The sequence below is a fragment of the Castanea sativa genome, chromosome 1 (assembly GCF_040712315.1).
Source record: "Castanea sativa cultivar Marrone di Chiusa Pesio chromosome 1, ASM4071231v1".
NCBI lineage: Eukaryota > Viridiplantae > Streptophyta > Magnoliopsida > Fagales > Fagaceae > Castanea > Castanea sativa.
Window position 1 is genome coordinate 67,475,525 of NC_134013.1, and position 18,809 is coordinate 67,494,333.

The following is an 18,809-nucleotide window of genomic DNA, read 5'->3' on the forward strand; positions in this document are numbered from 1 at the left end:
GTGTGTGTGTGTGTGATTTTCCGTGAGAGAGAGAGAGAGAGAGAGAGCTATGAGATGCGAATTGGTTTGATGAGTACCGATGACAGGGAATATAGGGAACTGTTCCTCTTCTACCTAGCTCTTTTTCCACTTCTTCCTGTAGTTTGATTTTTTTTTTTTTTTTTTAACTTTGCATGAGTCATGCACGTGCAGCCACATTCATCTTCGTCTAAACTAATAGGAAATACAGAAATTGAGTAGGACAATGTGGTCATGGGGTCTCCACCAGGGCCTGTCAGGAATTAATACTAAAACTAACTAATACAGCTTAATAAGGACTTTGCCATATTGTATAAATTGTAAGCAATATATCTTATCTGTTTCGTCTTTTGGCTATAGCAAATCAGACCCATAAACTATTACACCTTTTTAACATGGTAATTTTATACTATCTTTTCTGTCCTTTCCTGCCTAAAGCAAACTGGATTCAAGGCATTCAAACTAGAGACCAAAGTAAAGCTGCCATGCCCAAGAAAATAAGAGGAAATGCAAACAAGGGATGGAAAAGTAAGGTGTATTTGGTTTATACACCGACCAACCAAAGTTCTTCAATTCCTAGGACCAGAAAGATTTTCATTTTGGCATTGTTAAGAACCGACCAAGCAAAGTTTTTTTTTTTTTTTTGGTTACAAATGCTGTTTCGGTTGTTCACTTATTCATGCATTTTGATGGTACAAGTGTGACCTACAAATGAAACATGATATTCATGGACATCTTATTAATTTATGTCGTTTATTTGAAAAGAAAAAAAAAAGGCCAATTTGAAGTTTCTGTGGTAATTTGCATACTATGAATTTCTTAAAATGTTGAGTTTTAAAAATATCCTAAATCTATTAGGTACTGACATAATAGTTTCGAAATTACCTTATTGTTTTCCAAGCTATAGCACTAGTGAATCTCTGAGGAATTAATCGTTGAAGATTATCAATTTAGTGATCCTTTAGTGAAGATCTATTAGTACACAACATTTTTCAATTGCGGACAAAATTTGTTGTGATCAAGAGAAACGTCACTTTTATTATGTATTATTAGCCATCACTATACACTTTTCTAGTATTTGTGCGGAAAAGAAAAAATGACCCAAGACTTATTGTTACAATTTACTACTTGTGTACACTCTTTTTGCCACCACTCTTATTAGTTTCCGCATTAGAGAAGTTTCAAGTCCATTTTATTATTCCAATCAAGATTTATTGTATAGAACAAAACTTAGATATAATTCATTAGGTATTGAACCTTATTCTCAATCGATATAGGCAATCTTAGTTATTTCAATTTTTAACTATACTCAATCGGCATGTGCATCTTCCTTCTTTGCCCAACATTTGACTCTCTTTTTCATCACATGTCACTACCACCCTTAGCCGATCGAGTTCCTCAGACCATGCCATTGATTGGTGAGCCTTATTGGCTTTCTTTTTTATCATGTGTCTTTTCCACTCTCGGCCAAGTTTTTCAAATTGCCTCCAATCAGTAACATCAACAAGTATGAGTTGCACTACCATTACAAATGTGTGACTTTAATCATTATGAACCTGTTTGGCATCTAGCCTTCGTTCCAGTTTGTCATTTGCACTCCAATCTCTATCACATTTTTATTTCATACTCAAGTTATCTTCAATTCTTTCACCTAAAAGTCTAGGGATGAACGTCAGAGATATAAAAAATCAAGCCCATTATTTTCTTCTAGTCAATGTTGATTGTATTATCCTGGACCAATTAGTTCATAGTAATACGAATTCCAATCCTACTAATACACAGTCTTACTATTGCAACCCTAGGGACTTAGTTCAAGGCTCGATTATAGTTAGACGACTATATGTACCTTTCAATGGATTTAACGTGACATGTAGAGCTTAATAATAAATACATACTGACTTCGGATTTTCTACCGTGAGTGTAAATTGATAAGACCAAATCACATTGACTCTTTACAAATAATTGTTGAGGTAACAAAGTTGTAACTAATGTATAATAAATAAGATTTTACTACCATGTACCTTAAAAGCACACCATACTATATTATATTTAAAAAAAGTTTTATTAAGAACTGAAATAATCTTGTATTTATTATAATTTACATGTTGTGGAAAAAAAAAAAAGTATATTCATTGTGTATTTAGCATTATTGTATTTACTTATTAGTTGTCAATAGTGGTTGTCACATCACAATTTTATTAACAATAGTTTATGTTAATAGTAAAATAAAATTTCTAAAAAAAATATGGATCTAACACTAACATTACTTAATTTGTACTAATATCTTTTAATTCAATTATTGTCTCCATTTTCATATTATAAGCACTTGTACTATTGTCTAAATCTTTGTGACAAAACTTGACAGTAGGCTACTTTATTCATTCACTTGTATACAATATTCAAAAGTCAAAAATGCACTTTTGATTTTTACATTTTGGATCAATTTTCATTTTGGTCCCAAAATTGATTTTGTTACTAATGTCATCTCTAAAATAAGAAAATTGTTTTTAAAATGGTCTTTGCCGTTAACCCACTAACAGAAACCTCCTACACGCAGACGGAATGCCTTACTTACTGATGTGGCGCTAAAGTGATCATTAAAATATTATTAAAAAAATATTATTTGGCATTTTTAAATGCCACATCAGCATTTAAATTAATAAATAAGAAACCAGATCAATGTATTTCAACTAAATTAAAAAAACAAACCTTAGATCTAATTAAAAAAACAAACCTTTAATTTCTTAATTTTAATTTAAACTAAAAATAAAATTTTAATTTAAACTGAAATTTTAATTTCTCCGTTCTCAGTCTTAAAATTTTTTATCACAATTGTAGGGAATAAAAGGACCTGAGCAAGTATTTTGGGCCTTGGGTTTTACTGACAGGTGTCAGCCCGTTTTGGACTAAATGCCTTTAAGAATGCAAGTCGGCCCATAGGGCGAAGGTCCAAGGATTCGTCCGAGGACGAATCTCCCCTCGGACAGACCCGCGATGACCTTGGGGTCCGCCAAGAAGATTAAAGGCAGAATTCTGGAAAAACTGTTGGTTAAGCGGGGGATCCAAATACTTTCTAGATAGAATGGTGTGGGAAAAATATCTGAGAAAAAGGCTGCTACCTCCACATTAAAGACCCTGCACTTACCTCCCCGGTCGCATTAATGGTGAAATGACCACTGAACAGTAGAATTGACCTTCTTGCTATTGTTTAAAGACTTCAAGAAGGTGGTGAAAAGGGGAAAAATGGAAGGATAAGAATCGTGTGACATGTGGAGAGAGAGAGAAGAAGGAAAAGTATTTAAGAAGAGAGGAAAGAGAAAAAAGGGGGGAGAGTCAGTTAGCTAAAGAATGATTAAGAATTGTAATCTTTGAAAGAAAAGGAGAAATAATACTCAGATCGTCTTCGGCTTACGTCCGAGGAGGTTCCTTTGTCATATTTGTTTATGATTTGCAAATACTGTAACACTCTAGCCTGTTTATCAAATTTTCAATACCCCTAAACTAGATTTCGAATCCACACTCTACAAATTTAATTGTTTAAGGCTCATTGGGCCTAAGCCCACATTTGTCTTTGGGTCCAAGCGCAATTGTGCACTTACAATTGGCGCCGTCTGTGGGAAATCTAGTGTCAAAGGAATTCGAGCACCATGGCTGGCTTAGGCTCGTACCATGCAGAATCTCAGGGATCACAACCTGAGGATCCTTCGAACGTCTTGAACACCGGGAGGATCGAAAGGGTAACGTTCACACCGAATATCCTAGAACGAGTCGTACTCACGGTGGGAGTAGTACCACCCATGAAGATGGCGCCAAAGCCATACAGAAGGAGATTAATCACCTTAAGAGGAAACTACGCCGCGTCAGACGGAAGCGTTCGTCACCCTCATCGAATCCTTCTTCAGGGGAATCCCGGGGAAGTAGTTACAGTTCAAGGTCATGGTCGCCCCCCAGCAGAACATCCTCTTGCGAAGAGGATGACCCATTAGGTCGTAGGCACAAAAAACTCCCCTCTAGGGGCTTGGGGAACAACGCTATGAGCCGGGTGTTGCACCAACTCTCCAAATCGCCATTCTCACATAGGATTGAGAATGGGAGACTCCCTAGGAGGTTCACCCAGCCCACCTTCACCATCTATAATGGCCGAACTGATCCGGTGGAACATGTGAGTCATTTTAACCAGAGAATGGCGGTGCATTCTCACAATGAAACCCTGATGTGCAAAGTCTTCTCTTCTAGCTTGGGACATGTTGCTATGAGGTGGTTCAACGACCTTAAATCGGGGTCTGTAGGTTCGTTTGGGGAGCTTATGAGAGCATTCGCGTCACGGTTTATTACATGCAGCAGAGTTCCTCGACTATTGGATTCACTGTTATCGATGGTCATGAGAGAGGGCGAGACGTTGAAAGCATACTCCGACCGGTATTGGGAGATGTTTAACGAGATAGATGGTGGTTTTGACGAGGTGGCGATCAATACTTTTAAAGTAGGACTTCCTACTGACCATGACTTGAGGAAGTCCTTGACCAAAAAGCCCGTACGAAGTGTACGTCGTATCATGGACCGTATCGACGAGTACAAAAGGGTCGAGGAAGATCAACAGCAGGGAAAGGGTAAGGCAAAGATTATCCCACAAGAGAGAAGGGATTTCAGGTCGGACAAATATCACAATAACAAGCCGAGGAGAGATTACTCCGGGCAACCTGGCTCGGCGGCACCTCAGACTGTTAATACTGTATTCCGAGAGCTGGTACACCAGTTACTGAAGAAAGTCTGTAAGGAGCCCTACTTCAAATGGCCCAGTAAGATGGCGGGGGATCCTACCAAGAGGAATCAGAAGCTCTTTTGTCAGCACCATCAAGACGTGGGTCATACTACCAAGAATTGTCGGACCCTCTGGAACCACTTGGAGCAGCTTGTTAGCGAAGGAAAATTAAAGCAGCACCTGTACCAACCTAATGGGCAGGGCAGTCAATCCGGCTCAAATAATCAAAGGAACAATTCATCTCGGCCGCCCTTGGGAACGATCAACGTTATTTTCGCTGCGCCTGGCAGGACCGGTTCATGTCCCACCAAGGTGTTGGCAATTTCGCACTCCCAGGCCGATGAGACGGGCTCCAAGTCGAAGAGGTTCAAGGTGAATGTGCCCGTCTTAGGATTTTCAAAGGAGGATAAGGTGGGGACCATTCAACCTCATGACGATGCGCTGGTGGTCACTCTGAGAATAGGGAATTATGATGTAAAAAGGGTGATGATTGATCAAGGCAGCAGCGCGGATATCATGTATCCTGACTTATTCAAGGGGCTAAGGTTGAAATTGGAAGATCTCACTCCGTATGACTCGCCACTCATAAGCTTTGAAGGTAAAGCCATCATACCAAAGGGATAGATTCGTTTGCCCGAGCAATCCGGCTCCGAAACGGTTGAGGTGGATTTTATTGTGGTTGACGCATATTCCCCATACACAGCCATCCTTGTTAGGCTCTGGCTGCACGCTCTAGGTGCTGTCTCCTCCACCTTGCACGTTAAGGTTAAATTCCCTTCGGGGGAGTACATTGAAGAGGTTCTCGGCAGCCAATCAGTGGCTAGGCAATGTATATCAGCGGCGGTGCTACGTCAGACAAAAGCGGAGTCCTCGATCTCGGCTGTGAAAAACTTATAGCAATTAACGACTTTGGATGCGCCCGACGCGGTGACAGCAGAGGAAGCCCTATGCGAAGACTTGGAGAAGTTTCTGATAGCGGATGATCCAGAAAGGTTCTTTCAAGTTGGTGTACATTTACCGTACCAAGAGAAGATGGAGTTGTTGGAGTTTCTGAAAGACAACATTGATGTTTTTGCGTGGGATCCCTATGAGGCTTCGGGTGTAGACCCAAGCTTCATTTGTCATCATTTGAACGTCAACCCCACTGCTGTTCCTAGAAAGCAACCGCCTCGGCGTTCTTCCAAGGAACACTTAGAGGTTGTCAAAGAAGAGGTGCTCAAGCTCAAGAGGGCTGAGGTTATTAAGGAATTTTTTTACCCGGAGTGGTTGGCACACATGGTGGTGGTCAAAAAGAAAAATGGAAAATGGCGAGTATGTGTGGATTTCACAGATTTAAAAAAAGCCTGCCCAAAGCACTCGTTCCCGATGCCGCGCATCGACTAGCTGGTGGATGCCACAGTCGGGCATCCTCGGATGAGTTTTCTGGATGCCTTCTAGGGTTATCATCAATTCCACTGGCGGTAGAGGATTAGGAGAAAACTGCCTTTATTACTCCAACCGGGAGTTATCACTATAAAGTGATGTTGTTCGGATTGAAGAATGCTGGGGCTACTTACCAAAGGATGATGACCAGAATGTTTGAAGTGCAGCTTGGGAAGACCATGGAGATATACGTGGATGACATGGTGGTTAAGAGTAAGATGATATCTGCGCACATGAAAGATTTGGATGACACTTTTCAAGTACTTAGAAAGTACGAGTTGCGTCTTAATGCCTCGAAATGTTCTTTCGGGGTGGGTTCTGGGAAGTTCCTAGGATATATGGTTACTCATAGAGAAATAGAGGTGAATCCGACACAGGTCAGAGCTATTCAAACCTTACAGCCACCTCGAAATCCCAAGGAAGTTCAGAAATTGACTAGAATGATCGCTGCTCTCAACAGGTTCATCTCTCGGTCGGCTGACAGATGCAGGCCTTTCTTCTAGCTATTGAATAAATGGAAAGGGTTCCAATGGTCCGAGGACTGCGTGGTAGCCTTCCAACAGCTTAAGCAGTATCTTTCCCGGCCACCCATTATGTCTCGGCCTGAGGTAGACGAGGTTCTGTTTACGTATCTGGCAGTAGCCGTCCATGCAGTCAGCTTGGTCCTTATAAGAGACAACGGTGGGGTGCAAAGACCGGTCTATTATGTCAGTAAGTCCTTGAATGAGGCCAAGGTGCGTTATCTACTCTTGGAAAAAGCACTTCTAGTCGTAGTTCATGCCACGCGAAAGCTTCCTCACTATTTTTAGTCCCACACCGTTGTAGTTTTGACCCAACTGCCCCTTAAGTCGGTGTTACGCAGTTCCGACTACTCTAGAAGGGTGGCTAAATGGGGAACTATTTTGGGAGCCTTTGATATCAAATACATGCCGCGCACTTCGGTGAAGGGCCAAGTTCTTGCAGATTTGGTGGTGGAGTTCGCCGAACCATTGTTAGAAGAAACTGTGAAGGAATCGCACATGGATGAAAAATCAGTTGGCATGGTCACGGGCATAGGGCCTCCTACTTGGAAGGTGTCCGTTGATGGAGCAGCTAACCAGAAAGGGTCTGGTGTCGAACTTGTCCTGGTGTCCCCTGAGGGGATTGTCTTCGAAAAATCTTTGAGATTAGCGTTCTCGGCTACTAATAACGAGGCCGAGTATGAAGCAGTCTTGGTCGGCATGAGCATGGTACATAGGATGGGTGGAAAGAGAGTTCATATGCTCTCGGATTCGCAGCTAGTGGTTGGCTAGGTGACAGGGACCATGGAGGCAAGGGATCCAAGAATGCAAGAATATTTGGCCCAGGTCAAACGTCTGCAAGCTAAATTTGATTCCTTTACCCTGTCTCATGTTTCTAAAGGTGGAAATACACATGCAGACTCTTTGGCTACCTTAGCGACATCCTCGGCTCAATGTTTGCCTAGGATTATCCTTGTCAAAGATTTGCTAGAGCCAACTCTTACGACTGTCAATGCAGCCCGTATCCATCTAATAAGGCCTGGACCTAGTTGAATCGACCCTGTGATATCTTTTTTGAAAAACGACATCCTTCCCGAGGACAAGTCTGAAACAGATAAGATCCGTCGAAAGGCATCGCATTTCTAGCTGTCCGAGGATCAAAAATTGTATAAACGATCCTTCTCCGAACCATACTTGTTATGCGTGCACCCCGAAACAACGGAGGCACTTTTGGAAGAACTGCATGAGGGAATTTGTGGAAGCCACACTAGGGGAAGGTCTCTAGCCCATAGGGCCCTGACTCAGGGATATTGGTGGCCCAACATGCAGAGGGAAGCTCAAGACTATGCAAGAAAGTGTGACCAATGCCAGAGGTTCACTCCTAACATTCATCAACCTGGAGGAGTTCTCAATCCTCTCTCCAGTCCTTGGCCTTTTGCTCAATGGGAGTTGGACATAGTAGGGCCATTTTCGAGGGCTGTAGGAAACAAAATGTGGCTACTCGTGGGGACTGACTACTTCACTAAATGGGTCAAGGTTGAGCCTTTAGCAAATATTAGGGACGTCGATTCCAAGAGGTTTATCTGGAAGAACATCATTACTAGATTTGGGGTACCACACGCGCTCATTTCGGACAATGGTGTTCAATTCGATAATAGAGCTTTTAGGAAATACTGTGGTGACATGGGCATCATAAATAGATACTCCACTCCAGCTTATCCTCAGGGAAACGAGCAGGCCGAGGCCATTAATAAAGTCATAGTTAGTGGACTCAAGAAAAGGCTAGACGATGCGAAGGGTAGATGGGTAGAAGAACTACCAAATATTTTATGGACGTATCGAACTACGCCGCGCAGATTCACTGGAGAAACGCAATTCTCCATGACTTATGGAGCCGAGGCAGTGATACCTTTACAATCCGGTTATCCCACGCTAAGGACGAGTTCTTTTAGTCCAGAAAATAACAACAGTCTCCTGGAAAAGAGCCTGGATTTAGTTGAGGAACGGAGAGAGGCAGCTATGGTCCAAATGGCTTATTATCAGTAGAAGCTTAAACGAGGGTATGATGCCCATGTGAAGTTAAGGCCACTTGCGCCTGGGGATCTGGTGCTGAGAAAGGTTGTGGGTACTGCTAAAAACCCAGCCTGGGGTAAGTTAGGACCAAATTGGGAGGGACCATATCGGATTGTTTCTGTAGCGGGCATAGGGTCATATTGGCTAGTTGATCTAGATGAAAACGTTGTACAACGCCCTTGGAATGTAAATAACCTTCGAATGTATTATTATTAATAAAAGGTACTTTTTTCGATTCGTAGTTTAAATTATGAATGTATATGGGCTTACAAATTATGACCCCCGAAGTATCAAACAGAAACTTGGTTAAGTATGGTCCTCGGACCACATACCTTGTGGAAATTAATATCTTATTATTTGTTAAACAGAACCTTAGTTATGCCTGGTCCTCGGACCTTCTACTTTGGGGAAATTAACATCTTAAGTTATTGTTCCTAAGTATCAAACAGAAACTTGGTTAAGTATGGTCCTCGGACCACATACCTTGTGAAAATTGATATCTTATTATTTGTTAAACAGAACCTTAGTTATGCCGGGTCCTCGGACCTTCTTCTTTAGGGAAATTAACATCTTAAGTTACTGTTCCTAAGTATCAAACAAAAACTTGGTTAAGTATGGTCCTCGGACCACATACCTTGTGGAAATTGATATCTTATTATTTGTTAAACAAAACCTTAGTTATGCTGGATCCTTGGACCTTCTACTTTGGAGAAATTAACATCTTAAATTACTGTTCCTAAGTATCAAACAGAAACTTGGCTAAGTATGGTCCTCTGACCACATACCTTGTGGAAATTGATATCTTATTATTTGTTAAATAGAACCTTAGTTATGCTAGGTCCTCGGACCTTCTACTTTGGAGAAATTAACATCTTAAGTTACTGTTCCTAAGTATCAAACAGAAACTTGGTTAAGTATGGTCCTCGGACCACATACCTTGTGGAAATTGATATCTTATTATTTGTTAAACAAAACCTTAGTTATGCCGGGTCCTCGGACCTTCTACTTTGGGGAAATTAACATCTTAAGTTACTATTCCTAAATATCAAATAGAAACTTGGTTAAATGTGGTCCTCGGACCCCATACCTAGTGGAAATTGATATCTTATTATTTGTCAAACAGAACCATGGTTAAATAGAATCTTAAGTTGTACATTTTTAAGTATCAAGCAGAAATCTTGTAAGGTAGGGTCCTCGGACCCTACACTTTACTAAAATAGCGTTTCAGGATACAAATTTAGAGTATCACATTGGTTTGCAAAGTGAGGCATTACTTACCATCTAAACCAAGTTTGTTTTTGTCAGGTTCTTGAATGCTTTACTTTACAAGGCAAGTATGTGTATTGTTGTTTAAACTTTTCATTGCTCAACTGCTGAAAGTGGACTTAGTTATTTCATTCTTTCATTCTTTCGCTGTGTGCTAATGAGAACTCTTATGGTAAACACAAAGATGAAATAACTATAAGTCAAATGAAAATCAAACGAAACTGTCTTTCATTAATTGTTTTGATATACATTACATGGAAAATTTTAATTACAAAGAAAAAGAAGCCCCAGGCTCAGCCCTAAGCTTTTGGAGGGAGTCTTGCTGAGAAGTGCTGGTAGCCTCAGTGTTTTTTAGCTCCAACTCAAAGGAAGACAGGACTTATTTCCCTTTGTCTGCTGTAGTTGTTGGAGGGACGATGGGCTCCACACTTTGGCTTGGGTTTTTCTCAGCACCTCCACACCCTTCCTTCTCTTTATTGGAACCTGTATGTTCTGTAGGATCCAGAATGAGTTCAGGCATCGTAGGAGGGAGAGCAGAAGTGGCTGTCTCAGGGGCAAGTGCGACAGCAGAAGCCTCATCTATCTCCTGTATGTCAAGGGGAAGCCAAACGTTCTCAGGCTTCCTCAGCTTAGAAGTTGAAGGAACCCCTGCTGTGTTTAAGGCTTCGCCCCAGACCTGCTGACAGTATTCTCGGCACAAGGCCGCGAACGCCTCTGTCAACTGATCTTTTGTCGTCGCCACCCCCTCCTTGTTACTAGCCTTCTTCACGGCCTCCAATGAATCCTTGAAGGTGCGAGCGTCCTCCTTCATTTTTGCAAGCTCCTTCTCCAAGTCAGAGCGTTCCTTCTTAGCTTTGGAGAGCTTATCATCCTTTTGATGAAGAAGCTTACGCTGCCCCTCCACTTGAGTCCTCATCATTCTTAGATTGGCCTCGGCGCCGTCTCTTTCTCTTTTTAGGTTGGCCAGCTGAGAGGAGAGTCTCCCGTTTTTTGCTAGGGCCTGGCCTAGGGACTTCTCAGTCTCTTGGCGAATCTCTTGCTCCATTCCGGCTTTCTTCCGAGAATCCTCCACGAACTTCTCGGCAGTAAAAACCTCTTGAACGGCCTGTGACAAAATATCAGAGGCTTAAACGCAGGAAAATATTTACTAATAGTCAGAAATCATGAAAAACGAAGTGTACACACGGAGTGAAACTTACCAAGGCTAAGTCCCTTTTCAAAGAAAGGAACAGCTGAGGCTGGCTCATTTTTTCCAAGGCTTCCATATCCTTGGACAATAGAAGGGGACATTCCAATGCATCGGCCAGGTGAAGGGCGTGGCCTTGTTGGAACGCCCTGATGTTGGACTGAAGGGGGATTGATGCTCCGTCCAGTCTCAGCTCGGGAGACCAAGTAGCCGGTGCTCGGCACATTTCGGCCATGTCCCTAATTTCCCCACTTTCAACTAAACGAGCACGTCCCTTGCCCTTGTCCAGTTTCTACTGCTGAGCCTGCTGTGGCTGCTGTTTCAGCTTCTTCTGTTTTTCGCCACCAGCCTCCTTGGTCTCCCCCTTTCTTTTCTTCATGGGCTCTTCAACGGGAGGCCTGGGATTAGCTGGAGGAGGGGGTGGTGGCAAGGATGGGGGAACTTGAGATCCCCCCGCCCCTTTCTTGGCGACTCTCTTGCCTCTCTTATTTAGGAGGCCCTTGAGCACGTCCATATTTTCGTCCTCGAAACTGTCGTCAGGACGTGCAACCACTAGACCTGCAAACCCAGAGGCCTCGGCGGGCTCTTCTTCCTCATCAGAGAGTACGACAAACTGGTTTCCCCCGGGTCTTTCGACGTCCTCGAGATGAAACTGGTCTATCTCCTCGTCCAACGTGTGCAACGAGGACACTTGCTCCTCCGAGACGGCGGTTGCCTGGGAGTGCGACGAGAGAGGGATCGCCGCGATGGGTCGCATGTATAGGATGGTGTTGAGGTCATCGGGGATGTCGTGGTTGGCAAGAAAGTTCGACCTTGCTACGTTTATTCTCCTGTGCCTCCTATCCCCCGCGATAATCGCGTTCTCTATTTCCTGGAAATCCGAGGATATGGGGTCGTATCCTAGTATTAAGTGAGCCGCTCTAACTTGCAAGTCTTCGCTCACAAAAACTTCTGAGCGGAGTACGCGGTTTAGATCAGCGACGTTGCAGTGGCTCAGGCGTGGGCGCACGTGCTGTTTATCTGCGAGAAAGGACACCAAAGAAGGCAAATATGGTCAGATTTGTAATGCATATGACAAATCGGAATTAACAGTTTGCAAGAGGAAATAAACATTTAAAAATTTTGAGATTGAATTACGGGGTTGAGAAATTAGATCCTAAGGAGTCACACCTAGATCTCCCCATACGACTGGGCAGTGAGGGCCGTCGTGCCAGTTGCCTGAGGCGATGAGGTAGTCGTCTTTCATGCCTTTATTGGACTTGGGCAGACAAGAAATTAACCTAACTACACTAGACCGTGATTTAATGTAATAACCTATGCTCTGAAGTTTATGGCATTCATACATAAAGGCAACATCGTGCCAAGTGAGGTTCAAGCCCATTTGCTCATTTAGAGCGTCGACACTTCCTAAGACCCTAAATACATTGGGTGCGCATTGGTCTGGGCACAACCTGTGGTTGCGAAGGTATTCCCTAGTTACACTTCTTATAGGGAGGGTCATCCCACCTTCTATGAAGGAAAGCATAGGGATGATAACCTCTCCCGTCTTCCTAGAACCACCTACGGCTTCCGCCGGACAGTATTTCAAGCCTATGTCACTGGGAATCTGGTATTTGGCCCTAAAGCCTTCCATCCCAGTGGCGGTATCAACTAAGCACTTAAATCTACCCATCTAGGAGAAAAGAAATGGCAAGTTTCAAGAAGGAAAGTGGTTAAGAAGGGAGCCAAGGACAAAATCCGAGGAGAAAGGAGTAGAAAAAGTAAGAACTTACGAGTTTGTAGTTATGCGAGTTTCCACGGGTTTCTGGAGAGAAAAGACAATAACTGATGCTTTGATGTGATTAAGTTCTGAAGAAATGAATGAAGGCGCAGATTTCTAAATGTTATGACGTGCGGGAGGCGGCCTCGAAATTGCATTCGTCCCGCCCAAATTTTCAGGGGGCGACATGGACCGTTGGATGTTCAGCTCACCATTGAACGTGGGGAACAAGGTGTAACTGGCGGTCATAAATGCGCGCGTTTTGAAATTCGAAGCGTCAGATGGCATTTTCTGGGAAATGGAAGGACCCAAACACGCGCGCAGATATACGAAACGTGTGGAGGGAGCTCTGGTTGGATCAAAACTCTATTCTTCTCCTCGAATGGGGAAAAATACAGTTTTGAGGGGCTATTGTGGGGAATAAAAGGACCTGAGCAAGTATTTTGGGCCTTGGGCTTTACTGACAGGTGCCAGCCCGTTTTGGACTAAATGCCTTTAAGAATGCAAGTCAGCCCACAGGGCGAAGGTCCGAGGATTCGTCCGAGGACGAATCTCCCCTCGGACAGACCCGCGATGACCCTGGGGTCCGCCAAGAAGATTAAAGGCAGAGTTCTGAAAAAACTGTTGGTTAAGCGGGGGATCCAAATACTTTCTAGACAGAATGGTGTGGGAAAAATATTTGAGAAAAAGGCTGCTACCTCCACATTAAAGACCATGCACCTACCTCCCTGGCCGCATTAATGGTGAAATGACCCCTGAACAGTAGAATTGATCTTCTTGCTATTGTTTAAAGACTTCAAGAAGGTGGTGGAAAGAGGAAAAATGGAAGGATAAGAATCGTGTGACACGTGGAAAGAGAGGAAAGAAGGAGAAGTATTTAAGAAGAGAGGAAAGAGAAAAAAAGGGGGGAGAGTCAGTTAGCTAAAGAATGATTAAGAATTGTAATCTTTGAAAGAAAAGGAGAAATAATACTCAGATCGTCCTCGGCTTACGTCCGAGGAGGTTCCTTTGTCATATTTGTTTATGATTTGCAAATATTGTAACACTCTAGCCTGTTTATCAAATTTCTAATACCCCTAAACTAGATTTCGAATCCACACTCTACAAATTTAATTGTTTAAGGCTCATTGGGCCTGAGCCCACATTTGTCTTTGGGTCCAGGCGCAATTGTGCACTTACAACAATCCTCTGCACTAAACTCTAATCCCAACCCCACAAACCAAGGATGAAGGAATGAGCATTGGGACTTGGGAGACACAGAGAGCTCTCAACTAAGATAATTATTTGGTAAAACTTTTTTGTTTTTGGGTTTCTGTTAATTCTTACAATTTTCTTAAAGGTTGCACCTTTCATCTCACTAACTGCCTCTTGTTGCTTCTTTCATTTAGTTCTTAAATAATAGTAATATTGTTGTTGAAGATTATCTTCAATGGGAATGGCGATGAAGAAGAAGAATAAAGGATTTGGTACGGTTTGTTATGCAACGGTTGCACCTTTCATTGCTAATCTGCAGTTGATCTCCACGGTTTCTTCCTTGTAAGCCTCTACACTCATCAAAGCATCAATTTACTCCCTCTCTCTACCCATTGTTCTCTCACTCTTTGTCTCTTTGATTTCTCTTTGATCTGCTCCATACCTAGACACTCATGGCCAAATATACCAAGCTCCAAACCCAAAAACCCATGGCCAAAGACCCCAAGCTCTGCCTCTCACGATTTCTTTTCATTAGTCCATTTTTTTCATTAGCCCATTTTGAACTCGTGATCTGGGTTTAGAGAGAGAGAGAGATGAGGCCGTCAGTGGATCTTGGACGATGATGCCGTTGGCTCTACTGCAACACTATCACCATGAGAAATATTGTATTAGGATAATAATTTTTGGTTGAATGTATAACTGATTTTTGTGGAAGAATTTGTGTACAAATTTCGGAATATTTTAAGTTTCTATTCTTTTATTCTTGGGATTGAATATTCTGGGTGTATTGTTCTTGTGTTGTTCTTGTGTGTTCATGATCAATAGGAATTTGATAATTTGAATGTGAAATTTATGAGTTTATGGGTGTGGGGGCCTTTTTTGCAAATGTTGGGCTGGGACGCCTCCTACTGCACTAGGCCCAAAGTTGTTTTCTAGATTAGGGAGTTGGAACCCATCCAATAGCAACCCTCCTTGGTCAGGCATATGCGTAAACGATGCCTTTGTTTGCCAAGTTTTTTATCATATGCCCATGGCAGACAGAGCTGTTACAATAGCTATGGCAGACAGATACAATAAAGACAATAATAGAAATTCTTTTATTATTCAGACAAAAAAAGTAAATAATAGACTTTAATAATGGATACTCGTTTTATGAAACAGTAACAAATGATAAGTATAAAATGAGTAGCAATAAGCTTATTAAAAGAGAAATGTCAGTCTGCCGTATCAAGTTATGTTGTTAGGTCAAAGTCAAGAAGGGAACCATCTCCTCAACGCGAATAATCTCTTTAAGGAAGAAATTAACTGCTTTGAGGGGCGGGCCTAAATGACTAGTACTTAGAGATGTCCTTTGCCGTTAACAGAGAACATGGGTCGGAAAGGGAGAAGGTGGATCAACCTATTTGGTGCATGTCTGCCACTCTATTCTCTCTGTTTTTACTTTTCTTTCTATTCTCTCCAATTCTTTCCTTTCTTTCTCTTCATTTATCTTTCGATGTTTTTCTTAGTTATCATGATTCTCTCCTCCGAGGTCCTCCCTTTTCCGTGCATAGTAAGGGCTCCTTATATAATGCCAACTACGGTTGTCTTTTACCATTTTAGCCCTTAACCATCTTTGTTTGGTGTGGGTGTCCTTGCCGACCATTACTGATTGGTTAGTCGCCCAACCAGCGTCACTTACCTGTGTTGGCCGCGCCACTCCACTTCACCAGACAAAGAAGACTATTTTGTTTGTTTACTTGCCGTGGCATCCTTACCTACCACAATGTAAGTACTCTCTTCCTTTCCATCCCTCATGGCATGCACCTAGTGGTTCCAACTCAGTTTTGCTTCTTTTGGGTGGTATGTCATCCCAACAAGACACTCCCTCCAAAAGAGTCTAAGCAGAAAATACAAAAATAGGTTTTCCCCTCCCCACCGTCATACCATGCCCTCTTACCTCTGACCCATGACCCATCACTTCTTGTATTGGCTGGGTATAGGCTGGTGGTGCCTGGGCCTTGCACATGCCTTATTTCCATACTCGTCCAAAATCTGCTTGCTGCTCATGCGCTTACCGTGATCTAGAGGTCCGTCTACCTGTTTTTCCATTTGTTTTTTACCTCTTACGACATGGGCTACTTTATTGATTTCTGATTCTTTATGGCTTGTTGGGCTCTACCTGATTGTGGGCTTCCCTTCCTTCGTGCTTTCCTTTGTGTTCTATTATTAGTCTTGTCATTACTTCCTGCCACATTATTCTGCCATGCTTGCCATGATGCTTACTTGACCCAGGACTATTGGACCTCTGTAGGCTTGTTGTTCATCCCTTTTCTGATAGCCCAATAAACTCATTGGGCCTTTTACTACATTACTTGCAGGCTCCCGCGTCTCGCGTCCTGCGTCCCGCTTACTTCCTTTTAGGCATCCTTGACCCGTTTACTTTCTTGGGGCATCCTTGACCTTTTTCAATTTTGTGCTTCCAATGGACTTTTACTAATTCTTTGGGCTTCCTTGGCCCAAGTACTTTATATTTCAACCTTGGGGCTTATGGATTATCCATTACCTCTTACTCTCTTTACTTACACTGCTTTGTGCCTGTTGTGGTAACTGTGCCCCATTCTCACTTTTCTACATCCATACTGCCCATGGATTTGTTATTTCTTTCTTTCTAGGCATTCTTACGGAAAAATAATGAAAAGTAAAAAAAAAAAAAAATTTAATTAGATTTAAGGCTTTTTATAATAAAATTTAATTATTTTTTGTTTAAATTCTCTGACATGGCTTTTAAAAAAAATTAAAATGTTGACGTCGCATTTAAAAATGTCAAATAATCTTTTTTAATAATGTTTTAATTGCCACGTCAGTGCCACATCAACAAGCAGGACGTTTTGTCTGCCACGTAAGAGGTTGCCGTTAGTGAGTTGACGGCAAGGACCACTTAAAAATGATTTTCTTATTTTAGGGATGAGATTAGTAACAAAATTAATTTTGGGACCAAAACAGGAATTGACCCAAAATGTAGGGACTAAAAATGCATTTTTGCCTATTCAAAACACTAATCTATCCACTTAGAACCAACTACTTTACGGTAACATTTCTTAAAGTTTAGGGAAATGTCAAAAATTCTCACATATTTTTTAAATAGCACTTACCACCTTATGATTATTATTTTTTAAATTTCTTAAAAAATTTATTATAATATAACCAATTTTATTAATAAATATATTATTTTGAGGTTAATTTAGATGAGAATTTAATTTGAAAGAGATGTATTTCGATTTAATTTGTAATGTCATTAGGGGATATTTGCTATATTATAGATTAAAACCTCATTCAGCAAGCAAGACATTCTGTCTACCACGTAGAAGGTTGCCGTTAGTGAGTTGACGACAAGGACCACCTAAAAGCGATTTTTTTATTTTAGGGATGACATTAGTAGCGAAATCAATTTTGGGACCAAAACATGAATTGACCCAAAATCTAGAGACCCAAAATGCATTTTCGCCTATTCAAAACATTAATCTATCCACTTAGAACCAACTACTTTACGGTAACATTTCTTAAAGTTTAAGGAAATGTCAAAAATTCTCACATATTTTTAAAATAGCACTTACCACCTTATGATTATTATTTTTTTAATTTCTTAAAAAATTTCTTATAATATAACCAATTTTATTAATAAATATATTATTTTGAGGTTATTTTAGATGAGAATTTAATTTGAAAGAGATGTATTTCGATTTAATTTGTAAAGTCATTAGGGAATATTTGCTATATTATAGATTAAAACCTCATTAACATTTTCTTAAATCTCGATGGAGGTTATTTTAATTTTTTATATTTACAAATGTAAGTTTTTTTTTTGAGAAGAACAAATGTAAGATTAATATATGTAAATCATCTATACATTGGGCCTATAGATTGTACACGACAAAAGAAACCCTCCCTTCACTTTGTCTTTGGGGGCTAATTGGGCTTTCTCAATTAAATAGTCTTTCCAAATAAGGTATATCAGCCCACTTATATATGGGCTCATTAGGGTTCAATTAGCTTCGATTGAAAAAGCCCATAAACACAATTCTATAAATACTCCAACCTCTCCTTCTCAGAAACACATCTCTAAACCCTACTTCAGCCGTAGGTTGCCTCTCTCTCTCTCTCTCTCTCTGTTTTTGTTTTGTGTGTCCCTGTGTGTGTGTGTGTTTTTGTTTTGTGTGTCCCTCTGTGTGTGTGTTTTTGTTTTGTGAAAGAGTTTCAATTTGTGTATGGATGTGAAATGGGCAAAGATGATTATTGCATGAGTTCTGACACCTCTTGTATGAGAAGAGCTTATTCAATAAGCTCTTCCTTGAGCAGAGACAGCAACATTCTGAGCCCCCCTTTCTGCTTTTTTTTTTTTTTTTCTTATATATTAATTAAACTGTTTAACCTAGATCTGTGTTTGGACATAGTTTGTTTCCTGCAATAATTTCCTAAGCTGTATTTGATTGTCTCTCTTCTTATGATTCATGCTTAAATTGTTTGCTGGGATTTGATTGAAAGAACAAACTTTTTGCTGAACATTTTGAGGGGAAATTGAATTTTACTCTTTATAATTAATGGGGTTTCAAATTAATTCAATGGGTTTCATTGGTTACAAATTAAAAT

At 41.2% G+C, this 18,809-nt stretch overlaps 1 non-coding gene across 1 annotated transcript; it reads left to right on the forward strand.

Moving 5' to 3' along the window:
- Positions 1-18,441: 18,441 nt before the first annotated feature.
- Positions 18,442-18,538, forward strand: LOC142622966 (small nucleolar RNA snoR1). The gene has a single exon (XR_012842002.1). It is a non-coding gene; the product is annotated as a small nucleolar RNA snoR1 (small nucleolar RNA).
- Positions 18,539-18,809: the final 271 nt, after the last annotated feature.